The sequence below is a fragment of the Atractosteus spatula genome, chromosome 12, assembly GCF_055471065.1.
Source record: "Atractosteus spatula isolate fAtrSpa1 chromosome 12, fAtrSpa1.hap1, whole genome shotgun sequence".
Taxonomy (NCBI): domain Eukaryota; kingdom Metazoa; phylum Chordata; class Actinopteri; order Semionotiformes; family Lepisosteidae; genus Atractosteus; species Atractosteus spatula.
Window position 1 is genome coordinate 22,145,550 of NC_142717.1, and position 13,255 is coordinate 22,158,804.

Sequence of the window (13,255 nt, forward strand, 5' to 3'; positions counted from 1 at the left end):
AAAAAAGGCATAGAAACAGAAAACGTGAGATACAGTTCTTTTTATTGATAAGTGATTCTACTGAGAAACCATCCAACCTTAAAATAGAAGAAAAGGAGACTGCAATTCCTTAGATCAGCACGTCCTCGGTGACAGCTTCACGTGTAGCTCACTTCCGTTCCCTTCAGAGTCAGAATGTTCAATAATTCATGTCTCCAGCTCCAATGTCATAATGCAGCCATTGAATTTGTGTTGCAAAGGGGGGTATTGATTATAAAGTGGGCGGGGTGGGTGAGTACATTAAGGGTAAATGAGAGGGCCAGTCTCATGCCATGAGAGCTTAGGTTCAGACACGGGGGAGGATCATATTCAGCTGGCCCACACTAATGAAGCATTAGTGGCTAATGGATGGTGGGACAGGACTGAGTTCAAATGGTAATGGCTTTGGCAGCAGAAGGATAGAGGAGAAGGAGGAGAGTAGTAAAGGAGAAAGGGGGGAGTGTGTTGGGGAGGGGGCAGGGTGGAGGTGGGGACCAAGAAAGAGCATTCATTTGCTCACAAGGCAAGGTACTGTATGATACAATGAAAGGTGGCTCAAATACTGTAGCATACAGTACATCACTTTACCCTCTTACTGAGATCCACTGGAACTAGAATGCTGGGAAGAAACAAAATTACTGCATCTCATCTTGATTCTGTCTCTTCCCTGTTTAACTACAATATTTGTGCAATATACTTAATTGATACAGATTCTGATTGTGTTCTTTTCTTCTCTGTCCAGCAACTCATGTATCTCCAATAGACAGCATCATCTTCTACCTAAATTTACTATTCACATAATGACAAATTATTAACTATATGCATTAAAGCTTTTGGATAAGCTTTTATTTCCTCTTTCTGCTACTGATTTTATTAAAGAATGTCTTGCAAGATGTGACAGACTATTTATAATGGCTGCTTTGCTATTCTGTATCATAACATGCTTTAAAATACTTTAAAACATGCAATCTTCTTCACAAAGAGGTCGCATAAAAGCCTGGAATTTACCATTTCTAAATGCTAGTTTATAGCAATAATATCTCCCATCTGCTAACATAAAGACTTATGGGATATCTGTTACATTTGTATGCTGAGCCATAAAAATGCATTATTTAGTAGTACAACAGACTTTTAAGATGCCACAACCTAGTTGAAACAATTGTTTGATTAGAATTAACAATAAACTCATGCCATAATACAAGACTCAAAAGTAGCACAGCACAAAGTGAGCAACAATTGGATACAGTGCTAATTAATTTATTGCTACAAGGGAATTACACAGATCCCTTTTAATCAAGAAGTTAGGCGCAACCATACTACTGCAGAGAGGACACTGATCTGCAGGTACAGATAAAATAATCAATAAAATGTAGGCAGTGAAAATCCCCAGGTAATCTAACATCCGACTCACCCCAACAAACTCTGCTCTACAGCAACTATATCCCAGACAAGTACCTTCCGATTACCACAGCTGAAAATGAGTGTGATAGCACTGGCGTCAGCACCTTTCAATTTTGGAGTTGTGGGAAATAATAGCTCCAATTCTGGTTCTTGAGAAAGGGCACTTCTTGAATAAGGCTTTAGAGTCAGAGACCACACAAAGGGATATGCAAGACGCTTAGATCAATAAAAAGATAACACACTTTATCTAAGGCAGGCATTCAATCTTTTCCTTACCCCCTTTCAAATATCTTGCTTTAAAATGTATGAGTTTGTATGTCTTGCATGAGTTGCTCAGAATGCTCTCACAAGGAATACATTTCAAATTTGTCATTATTGCATTGAGAAAATGATTACAGAGAGATTCTAGGCAACTAGTAAATAAGTTCTCTTCCTAAAAGCTATCACTATACATGTACCAGGACCAATAGAGAATAAGTAGGCACGCAGGAAGCACAAATAGAAAGTTAAAAAAAATGTTCACATATTTTTCTTTTTTTGTGAGACAACTGTAAAGTGTTATATTCTCATTTTGTCACATGAAGTTCATCCTATTTGAAAATGATTAAGGATTTTGTTGTTGCTTTTTCATGTGTTAATAGGATTTTAATTAAAAATAAACTTTAGAGATTTATGCTCACATTAAATTGCTAGAAATGGTGGTTACAAACTATTTGGTAGGGATAATTTGGTATGGCCTGTTTATTTTATAAGTATTGACAAGGTGGTTGGGTGTTTTCTTTCTATTCAGACACAACATTTTATTGTCCATTTATTAAATTAAGGATGCTTTGTGCATTCCATAAATTTTGAATCACAAATCATTTTATGTTTTCTATGATTTGGCATGTTATATTTTTACTGGATTTGGAATTGCTGATCATTTGTTTTTCATATCTTAGCTCGACACGAACCTGGCAGCCACACACAGTAGACAATGAATAAATCCCAGCAGCAACCATATCACCCTGCAACTCACAACTGACACCCCACTGAAGCTAAGGTATGAGCCTGGTCAGTACCTAGATGGGATACCTCCTGGGAAAAAAACTAAGGTTGCTGCTGGTAGACATGTTAGTGGGGCCTGCAGAGGGCACTCACCCTGAGGTCTATGTGGGTCCTAATGCACCAGTATAGTGACAGGGACAAGGTGCCGCCTTTTGGATGAGATGTTAAATCAAGGTACTGACTCTCTATGCTTATTACAAATCCCAGGGCGTTTCTCGAAAAGAGTAGGGGTGTAATGCTAGCGTCCTGGCCAAATTTTCCATTGGCCTTTACTGATCGTGTCCTCCTAATAATCCCCATCTATGAATTGGCTACATCACTCTGTCCCTCCTCCCCACTGATAGCTGATGTGTGGCGAGAGTACTGGTGCACTATGGCTGCCGTTGCATCATCCAGGTGCTTTGAGTGGAGTGTCCAGAAAAGCACTATGTAAGTGTAAGCAATTGTTATTAATTATAATGAGGAAATGTAGACTGACCCTCCCACCATGGAGGTGTATATCTTGTAAGGCTTTACAAGCAACACAGCGCTGTACTTGAGGTTCAGTGTCATCTAGAAGAGATATATTTCCTTCACCAACAGCACTACAATCCTGCAAGCACCTGGGAAGCTGCAAGGGTTGCTGTGTTGCTGAGAGCCATGAGAGCCATGGTCAATTAATCCCACATCACCCTTTAGTGGCACTCAGCCAATTGCATGCTACCACTTGGGGAACCCTGGTCTCAGTCAGCTAGTCACATGTCCCAGGCCCCAGGCCCCAGGCAAGCTATTCAACCTGTGCTTCAGCAAAAAATTCTATCAGCTGAGACACTCAGGAGGCCCCATTTTGGGTACATTATACCCAAGCCAGAGCAGCAAGGCAGAAAAGCTTTGAAGATGTATCACTTCCATTCAAGTAAAAAAATAAAGCATGCTATGATTCAACAAGAATGAAACTTGCACCACCTCTCATACTATGCTAACAGTTTTAGAGCTGATTGATCTGTCCTCATGAAATACAATGCCTTGATCTGATCAAGTTTACTTTACAATTGCTGTTTACAGTACTACAGTAAAGTATATACAGTATACGATCCTGTAAAGATTGACAGGATTTGTCAGTTACAGTACTTTACCCTTAAACACCCTTAAATTTTCTGCTGAGAATTTAAGCTAAGATGACAGAGAGCAAAAGAAAGAAAAACATAACCAATGTCAACTTATGTGCAAAAGATTTTCAGTGGAAACCAGACGTTTTGCCAGGCCATCTAACAGCCATCCCATAGTTTTCCAGTTAAAACCGGTTGCTTCATGTTGCAGCTTTTGAAAATCAAGCACTTGAGAGAATTCGGCTGTTGCAAATATGTGCCGGTGGTAGCAGTGTGAGCTTCGTGTCTGCAGTTTTCACTGTTACATTAAAGCATACAACAGCACTTCAGGTAGAGCCAATTTTGCTTCTGACTGTACCCTACAGAGTTCAAATGACATGTGGAGCTCATTAAAATTTACAGAATTGCTTACTGTGGCAAACTCACTTGATCTGCTTGAAAGTGTTGCCTGCTGTACAATAGAGCTCTTGTTTGGTGCTTTTATCTGGTAAAAAATAAATAAATAAAATATAGACAGATTTGGGTCATAGAAGAAAGAGAATTTTTTCAGACACTAAGAAAAAATGAGATGCATTTTTCTGGAGTTTTTTGAAGAATAAAAGAACAGGGGAAACAAATGTGGTATGAATTCTACCCAGAAACAAACAAAAATAACTTAATTGTACCATTTTAAAGTTTTAGATTACCTTTGCCACAATATACATGTATCACATTTAATCAATTGTCTTGTTACTCTGATACTTTGAAAGGTGCCAAGTTAATTAAGCAAATATACTTAATTTGCTTAATTTCATAAACATTTTTTTCTGTTTAGGTGCCATATTGTCAATTAGCCTCTGTCTTCCATTTGACCATTTTGCTGAAATTCATATCATAAAACACACATCATTAGTCTGCTGGTACATCACCTTGATCACTTTCTGCCCTGCCACCATCACTTTTAACAAGCTCAGAATCTAACAGCTTTGGAAGGTTTGAGGAAAGAAGAACCTAATGTAAAATGCCACAAGTGAGAAATTTAATTAGTAGATTTCACTAGTACAACCATCTTAATCCATGCTAATACTTCCTTTTGCCTATGAATCCATTTAATGCCCCAAACCTGGGAATATTTTGCAGCAATCCAAAGTATACAATGCCATAAAGCTCATTTCCCCTTACTACACAACTGTAATGTACAGTAGCAAAGGAGGAGTATCTTCCTGTTACAGCAAGGGAGAACAAACACGATTCCTAATATACTCTAATAGACTTGATTTACGCAAAAAAAGTTTATAACAAAAAGGAGGAAGGCTAGATGCTAATCTCCTACACTTCACTCACCTAAATATATACCTTACAACAAGTCTTGCACCCAGGTCTTCCCTCTATGTACAGTATGACTCGCAGTTGTCAGCGGGGGGGGGTTACCGTGCGTAGGTAGCGTGTTCTCGAATAGGTTGCCATTCCCTCAGCTAAAGTAGGTGAATCAAACCAAATACTTCATACATACTTCACTCTACGTAAAAACCTCCTGTGGGTCACATTATAAAATTTTCGAGGTAACGTAAGAGGAGTAAGTGTAATGCAGTCTCTATCAGGGGTCAGTTTTACACTTCAAGCCTCACTTTGCTTTCGTGCACGAGTCGCAAACTCTGCATATCATCCTGTGCTTTTTAATTGAAAATTGTACTGTAATTCGTATGAAGTGCTTTCATTATTTTTATTACTTGTTGTACATTTTATTTTGCTTTTAATTACTAAATTGTACAGTGTAGGGTAGTGCAATTAATGAAATGTACAGTGATTTCATTATAAATTTGCGAAAAGGTCATCCTCTAATTTATTTACCGTATATTTTCAAGTGTACGATGTATTTGTTTTTTAAATTATTTTAATAATATTGTTTATTTTTTTTCCATTCATCATTATTTTATTTCTCTCCTTTTATATGAAAAAGGGGATGTTTCCTTTCTTTCTCTGCCTCAGAAGCTACTGTAGCTTCTGCTGCTACATTCTCCCTTACTGTCTACTTCCCTTTATGATTAGTAAACATACCTATTAAGCATTAAATGACAATCAACTCTGGTGAGCCTGCAATTCTGCTCTCCTGTCCCTTCTCCAGGGCAAAAAAAGAGTGGATTGCTGCAATATCATGAATGGTAATTCTCTATATGTATTCATGCAAGAAAGGATCACTTGTGACTTTTAGAAGATTCGTGTTACCTAAAGACTCGAGGAACCAAACACTTATGCCACATAAGCTGGGGGGTGGGTGCAGATAGCCCTTTGCACTGAAAAACTATGATATATGTGGGAACCACAGATGAGTTTAGGCCTGTCCTCAACTTGACACATGAGGGATGTTCTGATCTTTAGCTACAGATGCACTGTACCCAAAGGGAAGAGAGACAAAATAGAAAACTTTGAAACTTGACTTTTCTCTGATTTGAAGAAAAAGATATAACAAAGAATTAGGGCATGACTGTAGATTAACACACTGCATACCTCAAGGGCTGAATTGAAATGGAGTCTAATTGTAACCACTATCAATTTGGTTAGAAAACTCATATATTTTACAGTAAAGGTATGTCTGAAAAATATAGAATTCACAACACTTCATGAATTATGTAAAGTAGAAAGTATGTACAGAACAATGTTGTATGTGACTTTCCAAAGCTTTTAAATTAATTTTCTTTCAGTGTTTTTGGCTACAAAAGCTTTTTACGCAATGTTAAAGAATTGATAAATAAATTTATATCCAAGAAGCTGGATATATACAATACAAGCAAGAATCATATTCAAATTTTGCTTCGATGATTAGATATGTTCTTTCATTTTTTCGTCTGGAATTATTTCTGACAATCTCAGAAATTAATCTATGGGTTTATGGTATGTCTTTGCCTTCAGATATTGTAATGCTTTGGCAGCTAAAACAAACACTATTAGCTAACCTAGGTTAGTATGTCAATTAATTGGAGCTATACTAAAGTGGTTTTGGTTAGTATCTTGTTATTAAACAAAGGACAAGATATTAATCTTAATTTATTTTTTTCCAGTTTGGAATCATCTAACCAAGCACAGCTACTGTATGACCCTTGCATGCTTTTCTTTTAACATCCACTCTTTCAGTTACCTGTAGTGTTTGCACGAATGCATGCATAATCCAATTCATCGTGCAGTGGATCCCTTGCTGGCAACACTGCAATTGTGTAGGAACCCCAGCAGGTTGGGGTCTGTGGTGGTTGCCCATTCCTTGGTAGTGCTGGAACAATCATTCCCAGCCACATGGGGCATCATGTGTTTAAACAAACTAAAAAGAATATACAGTATGTCACTTGGTACTGGCTCCCTGTGGATTTCAGAAAAGTGTTGTAAATACTGCTCACCTTTAAGGGTTTGAACAGCTTGGCTCCTGACTACACTAGTGAACTTTTAACTCCCTATACTCCTACACCCTGTTTGCACCCTTTGGGCTCTGGCTTTCCTTCAGTTTCTTGTGGAAGGCTCAGAAAACTTGGAAACCAGACTTTCAGTTATGATGGTGCAGGACTGCCTATATCAGGTCTTGAAAGTCAGTTAGCACCCTAAAAATCCTGTCTTTAAATTTAGTTTTCTGCTCTAGCTTTATATATTAATATGTTTTATTACTTAAATATTAATTTACTGTTTTAATTTGTATGAACCTTTATCTCTTTTCTTTCATTACTTTATTGCACAGCTCCATGAGATGATGTACTATGAAAACTACATGGTCTAACATTACATCTGTCTAATAACAATGCAATACATAGATCACAGAACTCAACTTTGGCCATGAACTTTCTTTACTTGCTGCACATCTGACAACAGTCTGAGAAAAGTACAATTTCTACAATTTCTCAGAAGTCAAATGATCCCAAAACAGAATGCAAACTGGATGTTCTAAAATTAAAAAAAATCACCTATAAGTAAAAACATTGTATTAAGGTTAACAAACAAGGTTTTACACAGTCAAACATTTTTAATAATAAAATTGAAATTTGAACATTTCAATTTCAAAATTAACTAGATAACCAATATTCGCCTGCTTTCTAAAATTTCACCATAGTACAGTTATGAAGCTACAACACAGTTTCTATCACAGAAACATCCAATATAACTACACTGTTTTCCACAACAGTGTAATTCTCATTTGTAGAACAAAACATATATCCACCACTTGTTATCTATAGGGCTGTTTAAACATTACAGTTCCCCTATGGAGTACTCTAACTTCATATTGATTTAGCCTAGACAATAAAAATATTTAAATGTCTTCACTGTTTTTCATGACAGCCTCATACTATAAAAAAAACAATTAACATATGACTAAATCATATCAATAACACAATACAGATGCTGTTTAAAAGCAGTGGAATGCATTGGTGTTTGTTTACAGGTCATTTTGGTCCAGGTCCTGCCAGTCCAGTTTGCCAGCAGTTTAGCCAGCTTCACTTCTAAAGCCATTAATCCCTTTATAAAGAAATTCAATCATTCATTACATCATTAATGTCAAATGTACATTCACTACTAAAACCCTGATCTAATACTCAATATAATTCTTTATGAATCTTTCGGATTGCCTTCTATTATTCATTTTATGTCTCTCTGATGAAATAAAGTCCCATTCATATTTGCAGGAATGAAAAGGAACATTTAAAGATTATAATACTGTACCTCCATAGGAGCTCAGATAAGCTACCTTACTGACTGCCATGATCTGTAACAGGACTGGCAGCTGAGGAGTTAAGTTACTGTCACTATGCCATGTCTGTTTATTTTGTGTACATTTCTTTGCACCTAAGAAAGATTTTCTATTTTGCAGCAAGAAAACATTCAACAAATTAAATAAAAGCTTTAAACATATGGATTCCATTTCTGTAACTGTATTACCAGTGCAACTGTCACTAGTAATAATACTAATGGCAACTTACTGGACACATTTTCAAGCCTTGCTGCATCCAGTATACAATACTATACAGTAGGGTCTCGTCATCTGTGAGGTTAACATTCGCAAATGTGCTTATTTGTGATTCGTTCTGGCCGATGGGGTCTTGGATGGAAGAAGGGCAGAGCAGGATGAAACTGAGACGAAGACAGTTAGGCACAACTTTCAAATTAGACGCACATCAGACCAAGATTGCAAGACAAATGTAGCTAGTGAGCCTTTCCCTGCCTCCTGCCCAAGTACCCAAATACCCAGCATCTCATCTCTGTATTGCAACAAACACTCCAGTTTCTATGTAGGTGGAATGGGGAGTGACAGAGAGAGAACGTGCAAGCATCTGCTGGACACAGGACTAATTCATGTTGTTTATTTAAGCTGAGTCCTATATCTGTAATCACTGTTGTTTGATGTAGCGTAGTTAAAGGCAAGGCATTAGTACTTTAATCAGTGTGGGGAGGTTAATAATAATAATAATTGCTTACACTTATATAGTGCTTTTCTGTACACTCCACTCAAAGCGCTTTACAGGTAATGGGGACTCCCCTCCACCACCACCAATGTGCAGCATCCACCTGGATAATGAGACGACAGCCATAATGCACCAGAACGCTCACCACACACCAGCTGTCAGTGGGGAGGAGAACAGAGTAATGAAGCCAATTCATAGATGGAGATTATTAGAAGGCCGTGATTGTTAAAGGCCAATGGGAAATTTGGCCAGGGCACCAGGGTTACACCCCTACTCTTTTCGAGAAATGGCCTGGGATTTGTAATGACCACAGGGAGCCAAAACCTCAGTTTTACATCTCATCCAAAAGACAGCATCTGTTTACAGTGTAGTGTCCCCATCACTATACTGAGGTATTAGGACCCACACAGACCACAGAGTAAGCACCCCCTGCTGGTCTCACTAACACCTTTTCCAGCAGTAACCTTAGTTTTTCCCAGGAGGTCCTCCATCCAGGTATTGACCAGGCTCATACCTACTTAGCTTCAGTAGGCCACCAGTTGTGAGTTGCAGGGTTATATGGCTGCTGTTTTTTTATGTCTTTTAATCATACATACAGTATTACAGGGGTGGACTTGGTTCTATCTCAATTTGGCCATTCACAAGGTTTTGATGCAGAGAACCATTGCAAATGTCAAGATGCTACTGTATTGCAATTCACTACTTTTTGTTCTTCATAGACAAAGGACTCACATCATAATGTGTGAAATATCCTATGCACCCTGTCCTATAACATTTCCCATCACTTAGGGTTACAGAAAAGCAGACATATCTGTATTACATTTACTATTAAGTTGTACTGCATGCATTCAGTTTAATTTCAAATACCAACTTAGCAGTCTGAATCTGTTCTTACCCTTAATGGCAATTCCCACAAATAATCATGGCTCAGATTGTAAACAGCAGGAGCTAATTTCACAGGGGATCCCACCCAAAAGTATTCAGGTCATGCCAAAGCATTCTTGACATCTTCCAAGCATTGCTTATAGTCCCAAAAAGGTTAGCAACAACTGGTTGGCCCTAAACACAGCCAAGCAATGCTTTAGAGGTTATCTATCTGGAACATTATGTTTATACAACTATCACTAACGTTACATAATAAAAATAATAGGAGATATAATAGGGATGATGATAACTAAATAAAAATAGTAGGAGATATAATAGGGACGATGATGACTAAGACAACCTTTTACTGCTAAGAAAGATATTATTAATGCTGTAAATAGTCTCTCTCGTGTTTATTAACACAGGGTGCATGGGCATGTGTGCTGATATAAGTACTGCACAGTTATGAAATTCTTACAGCAGTCCACAAATGGAATATTGCTAGAACAGCAACAGAAAAAGAAGCAGACTAGATCAAAAGTCTGTCTTGTGATTCTTCCATCTGAACTCTCCTCCAGTGGAGATTCACTGAGCCTTTGATACACTTTACAGTGGGATGTGGTCCACACCTTACTACTTGCTAATTACACACACGATGGCAGAAAATGGCACAGAACTACACAGGGACTATTCCTGGGTCTGGCACCATATGGTGTGCTAAATCATCTATTTTTGGGAGCTTCTTAAAGGAATATAAATGTTTAATTTAGGAAAAAAGCTGCAAGCTGACTGTAAGCATCTAATTAGCACAGTGCAGCCAAAGCCCTTCATACAGTATATTGCCACTGGGCAAAGAGAATCAGTCTACCTGGGAATGATGCCATGTTACCAGGATGGAAAGGCACATGAAGAGAAATGTACTGCAGCAGTCCTGAAGGCAAGTGAACACACTGGATGAATGGGAATATGGGAATTTCATGACCAGCCCTTCTGACAGTCCTCCAGCATGCTCCAAACTGTCTCCTGTCCTTCAATGTGAGCACTGAGCCTGAGCATACTGATGACAAAAGTACATTTATACACTGAAAATGAGTTCTGCAATTACAAAAACAATTATTATAAAGAAATACAAATTATAACACGCAATATTATATATTACACCTCCACCTTACTATATAAAAGGGCTTTGAATTAATAACAATAAGCATTCAAATGATTAATCTTATTTTGCTTTCTCCTGAGCGTTTATATAGATATATAGTTTAAATTATGTTTTTATTTGCTGTTTCAAGCAGTGCAGCATTGCACTATTCTGTTGTTCTTTTTTACTCTGCTTTATTAAATCCATCCATTCTCTAACCATTTCATCCAATTCAGGGTCACAGGGAAGCTAGAGCCTATCCGGGAAAGCATGACATTATATACCTTGGACAGGACTTCAGTGCATTGCAGGGCACACAAAGGCAAAATCATGCCAGGGCCAATTTACTTAGAAGCCAATTAAACTACTAGTTTGTCTTAAGCCTTTGGGAGGAAACCAGCACACCAAGAGAAAAACCACACGGACACAGGGAGAATATACAAATTCCAAGCAGATATGGCCCCTGTCCTGGAATTGGACCCAGGGCCCCATCGCTGCAGTACAGCAATGCCAGCCTCTGTGCCATAATGCTGCCCTCTTATATAACAGTATGTATATCCTCATTTATTTCACAAAAAGTAGGTGTTATTTCTAAAAACACAAAACACTGCCTGCTTTTTTACAGTGTAGTCAGTGGACACAAGAAATAACTATTTTGGGAAAACAGCTGTGGAAAGAACACACTCCTAGAGGTAAAAGTGAATGCATTTATATGCTCAATTTCAACTTCAAATTATAGGTTTCAAAGGAAATGTGTTTGGAAAAAAATCACATTGGACCACTGCTTTCATGTTACAAGTAACAGAAATTTAAAAAAAAATGTAGGGTGAAATGGTGGCACAGTGGCTAGCATTGCTGCCTTACAGGGCTAGGAGCCTGAGTTCAGTTCCTGGAGTGCTATCTGAGTTTATATGTTCTCCCCATTTTTGTGTGGGTTTGCCCCAGGTGAATATCATGCACTGTGGATGTCCACCTTGAAATGCTTATAATGATGATTAGACACACCCCTAGCTTGTGACTTTCACACTGATCAGCCCTGTCAATGACTTTTAAAAAAAATGAATTGCACCTGCTACAATGCACAGCATCATAACACAGATTTTTTGTTTTTGTTCTGACAAAGCTTGACTGAGATAAATTGAGAGTTGTATGTTTAATTTAATCAGAGATAAAGGTGGAAGAAATCACCTGTTGTATACAGGTGCTGACATTGCTACTTCCAAGATTCCATTATACTGTAGAGAGTCGCCTCACTGTTGAGGTTCCGGTGTCAGATTAGAAACTGCCACAAGACTTATCAGATACTCCGGCTTCAAACAGCAATCAAATCTTGTAAGATTAGTGTAACTCCCACTGCTCGACGGACTAGCAATGGATTGTGTGTTGTATGGTAGAACCCACTTGCTGGGTGAAAGGCAGGTGAAACCCAGGGGAACTGTGAGCAGCACACTGACAGGGGCTGCAGTATGATAAAGCCGCACAGCATTTATGGAGCTGTAGGCACACTGCTGAGGTGGAGACAAGTGAAGGCACACGGGACAAACCAGATTGGATGGTCAGACAGGTGTGAAGTAGTAGCGCTGGAGAGTTCAATCTGAGGAATCAGGTGATTCTGGTCGAACACGGGGAGAAGTAAACAAAGCCAAGGGGAGATCCAGGAATCATGGTCAAGAGAACAAAGTGAGGTCAGGAATCCGAAGCAAGGCACAGAAGACAAATCAAAGGTACGGATTAGGGACCACAAAGCTCAAGAGTCTCAAAAGCAAAATTCTATAATAGAGCCCAGAGCACAGTCTGAGCAGTCCCACCGTTTCGCCCAGACAGGTGAGATAGTAATTGCCTCCAGGTGATCTGGGTCTTCTTTCAATTGGTGTCCATAGCAACCAGCTCTAAGAGACAAGTGGGTGGAGCAGAGGCCTGCTGCCATGCCAATGTTAGCTTGCCCCATCGAGCACCGCCATAATAATACACCAGAATAATAGTAATAAAACACTGAATCTAGGGAAATAATAGTTTTACAATACTCCTTTTCAAGTGAAGATCGAGAAATCCCCAGAGAAAGTCTGGATTACCAAAAACCCACACAAACACCTGACAACTGCAGGAAGGTATGTATTAACCTTAACTAAAGCAGAGGCTTCTTTCACAACAGCTTTGATAAGGCAATCAGTTAACACTGTGGTTTTTAATCAGCAGAGGTCTTTTACACTCTGGAGACCCAACTGGGGAGAATTAGATTACTTTCCTCCATTTCTCACAGTCAATTGCACTCAAATCAG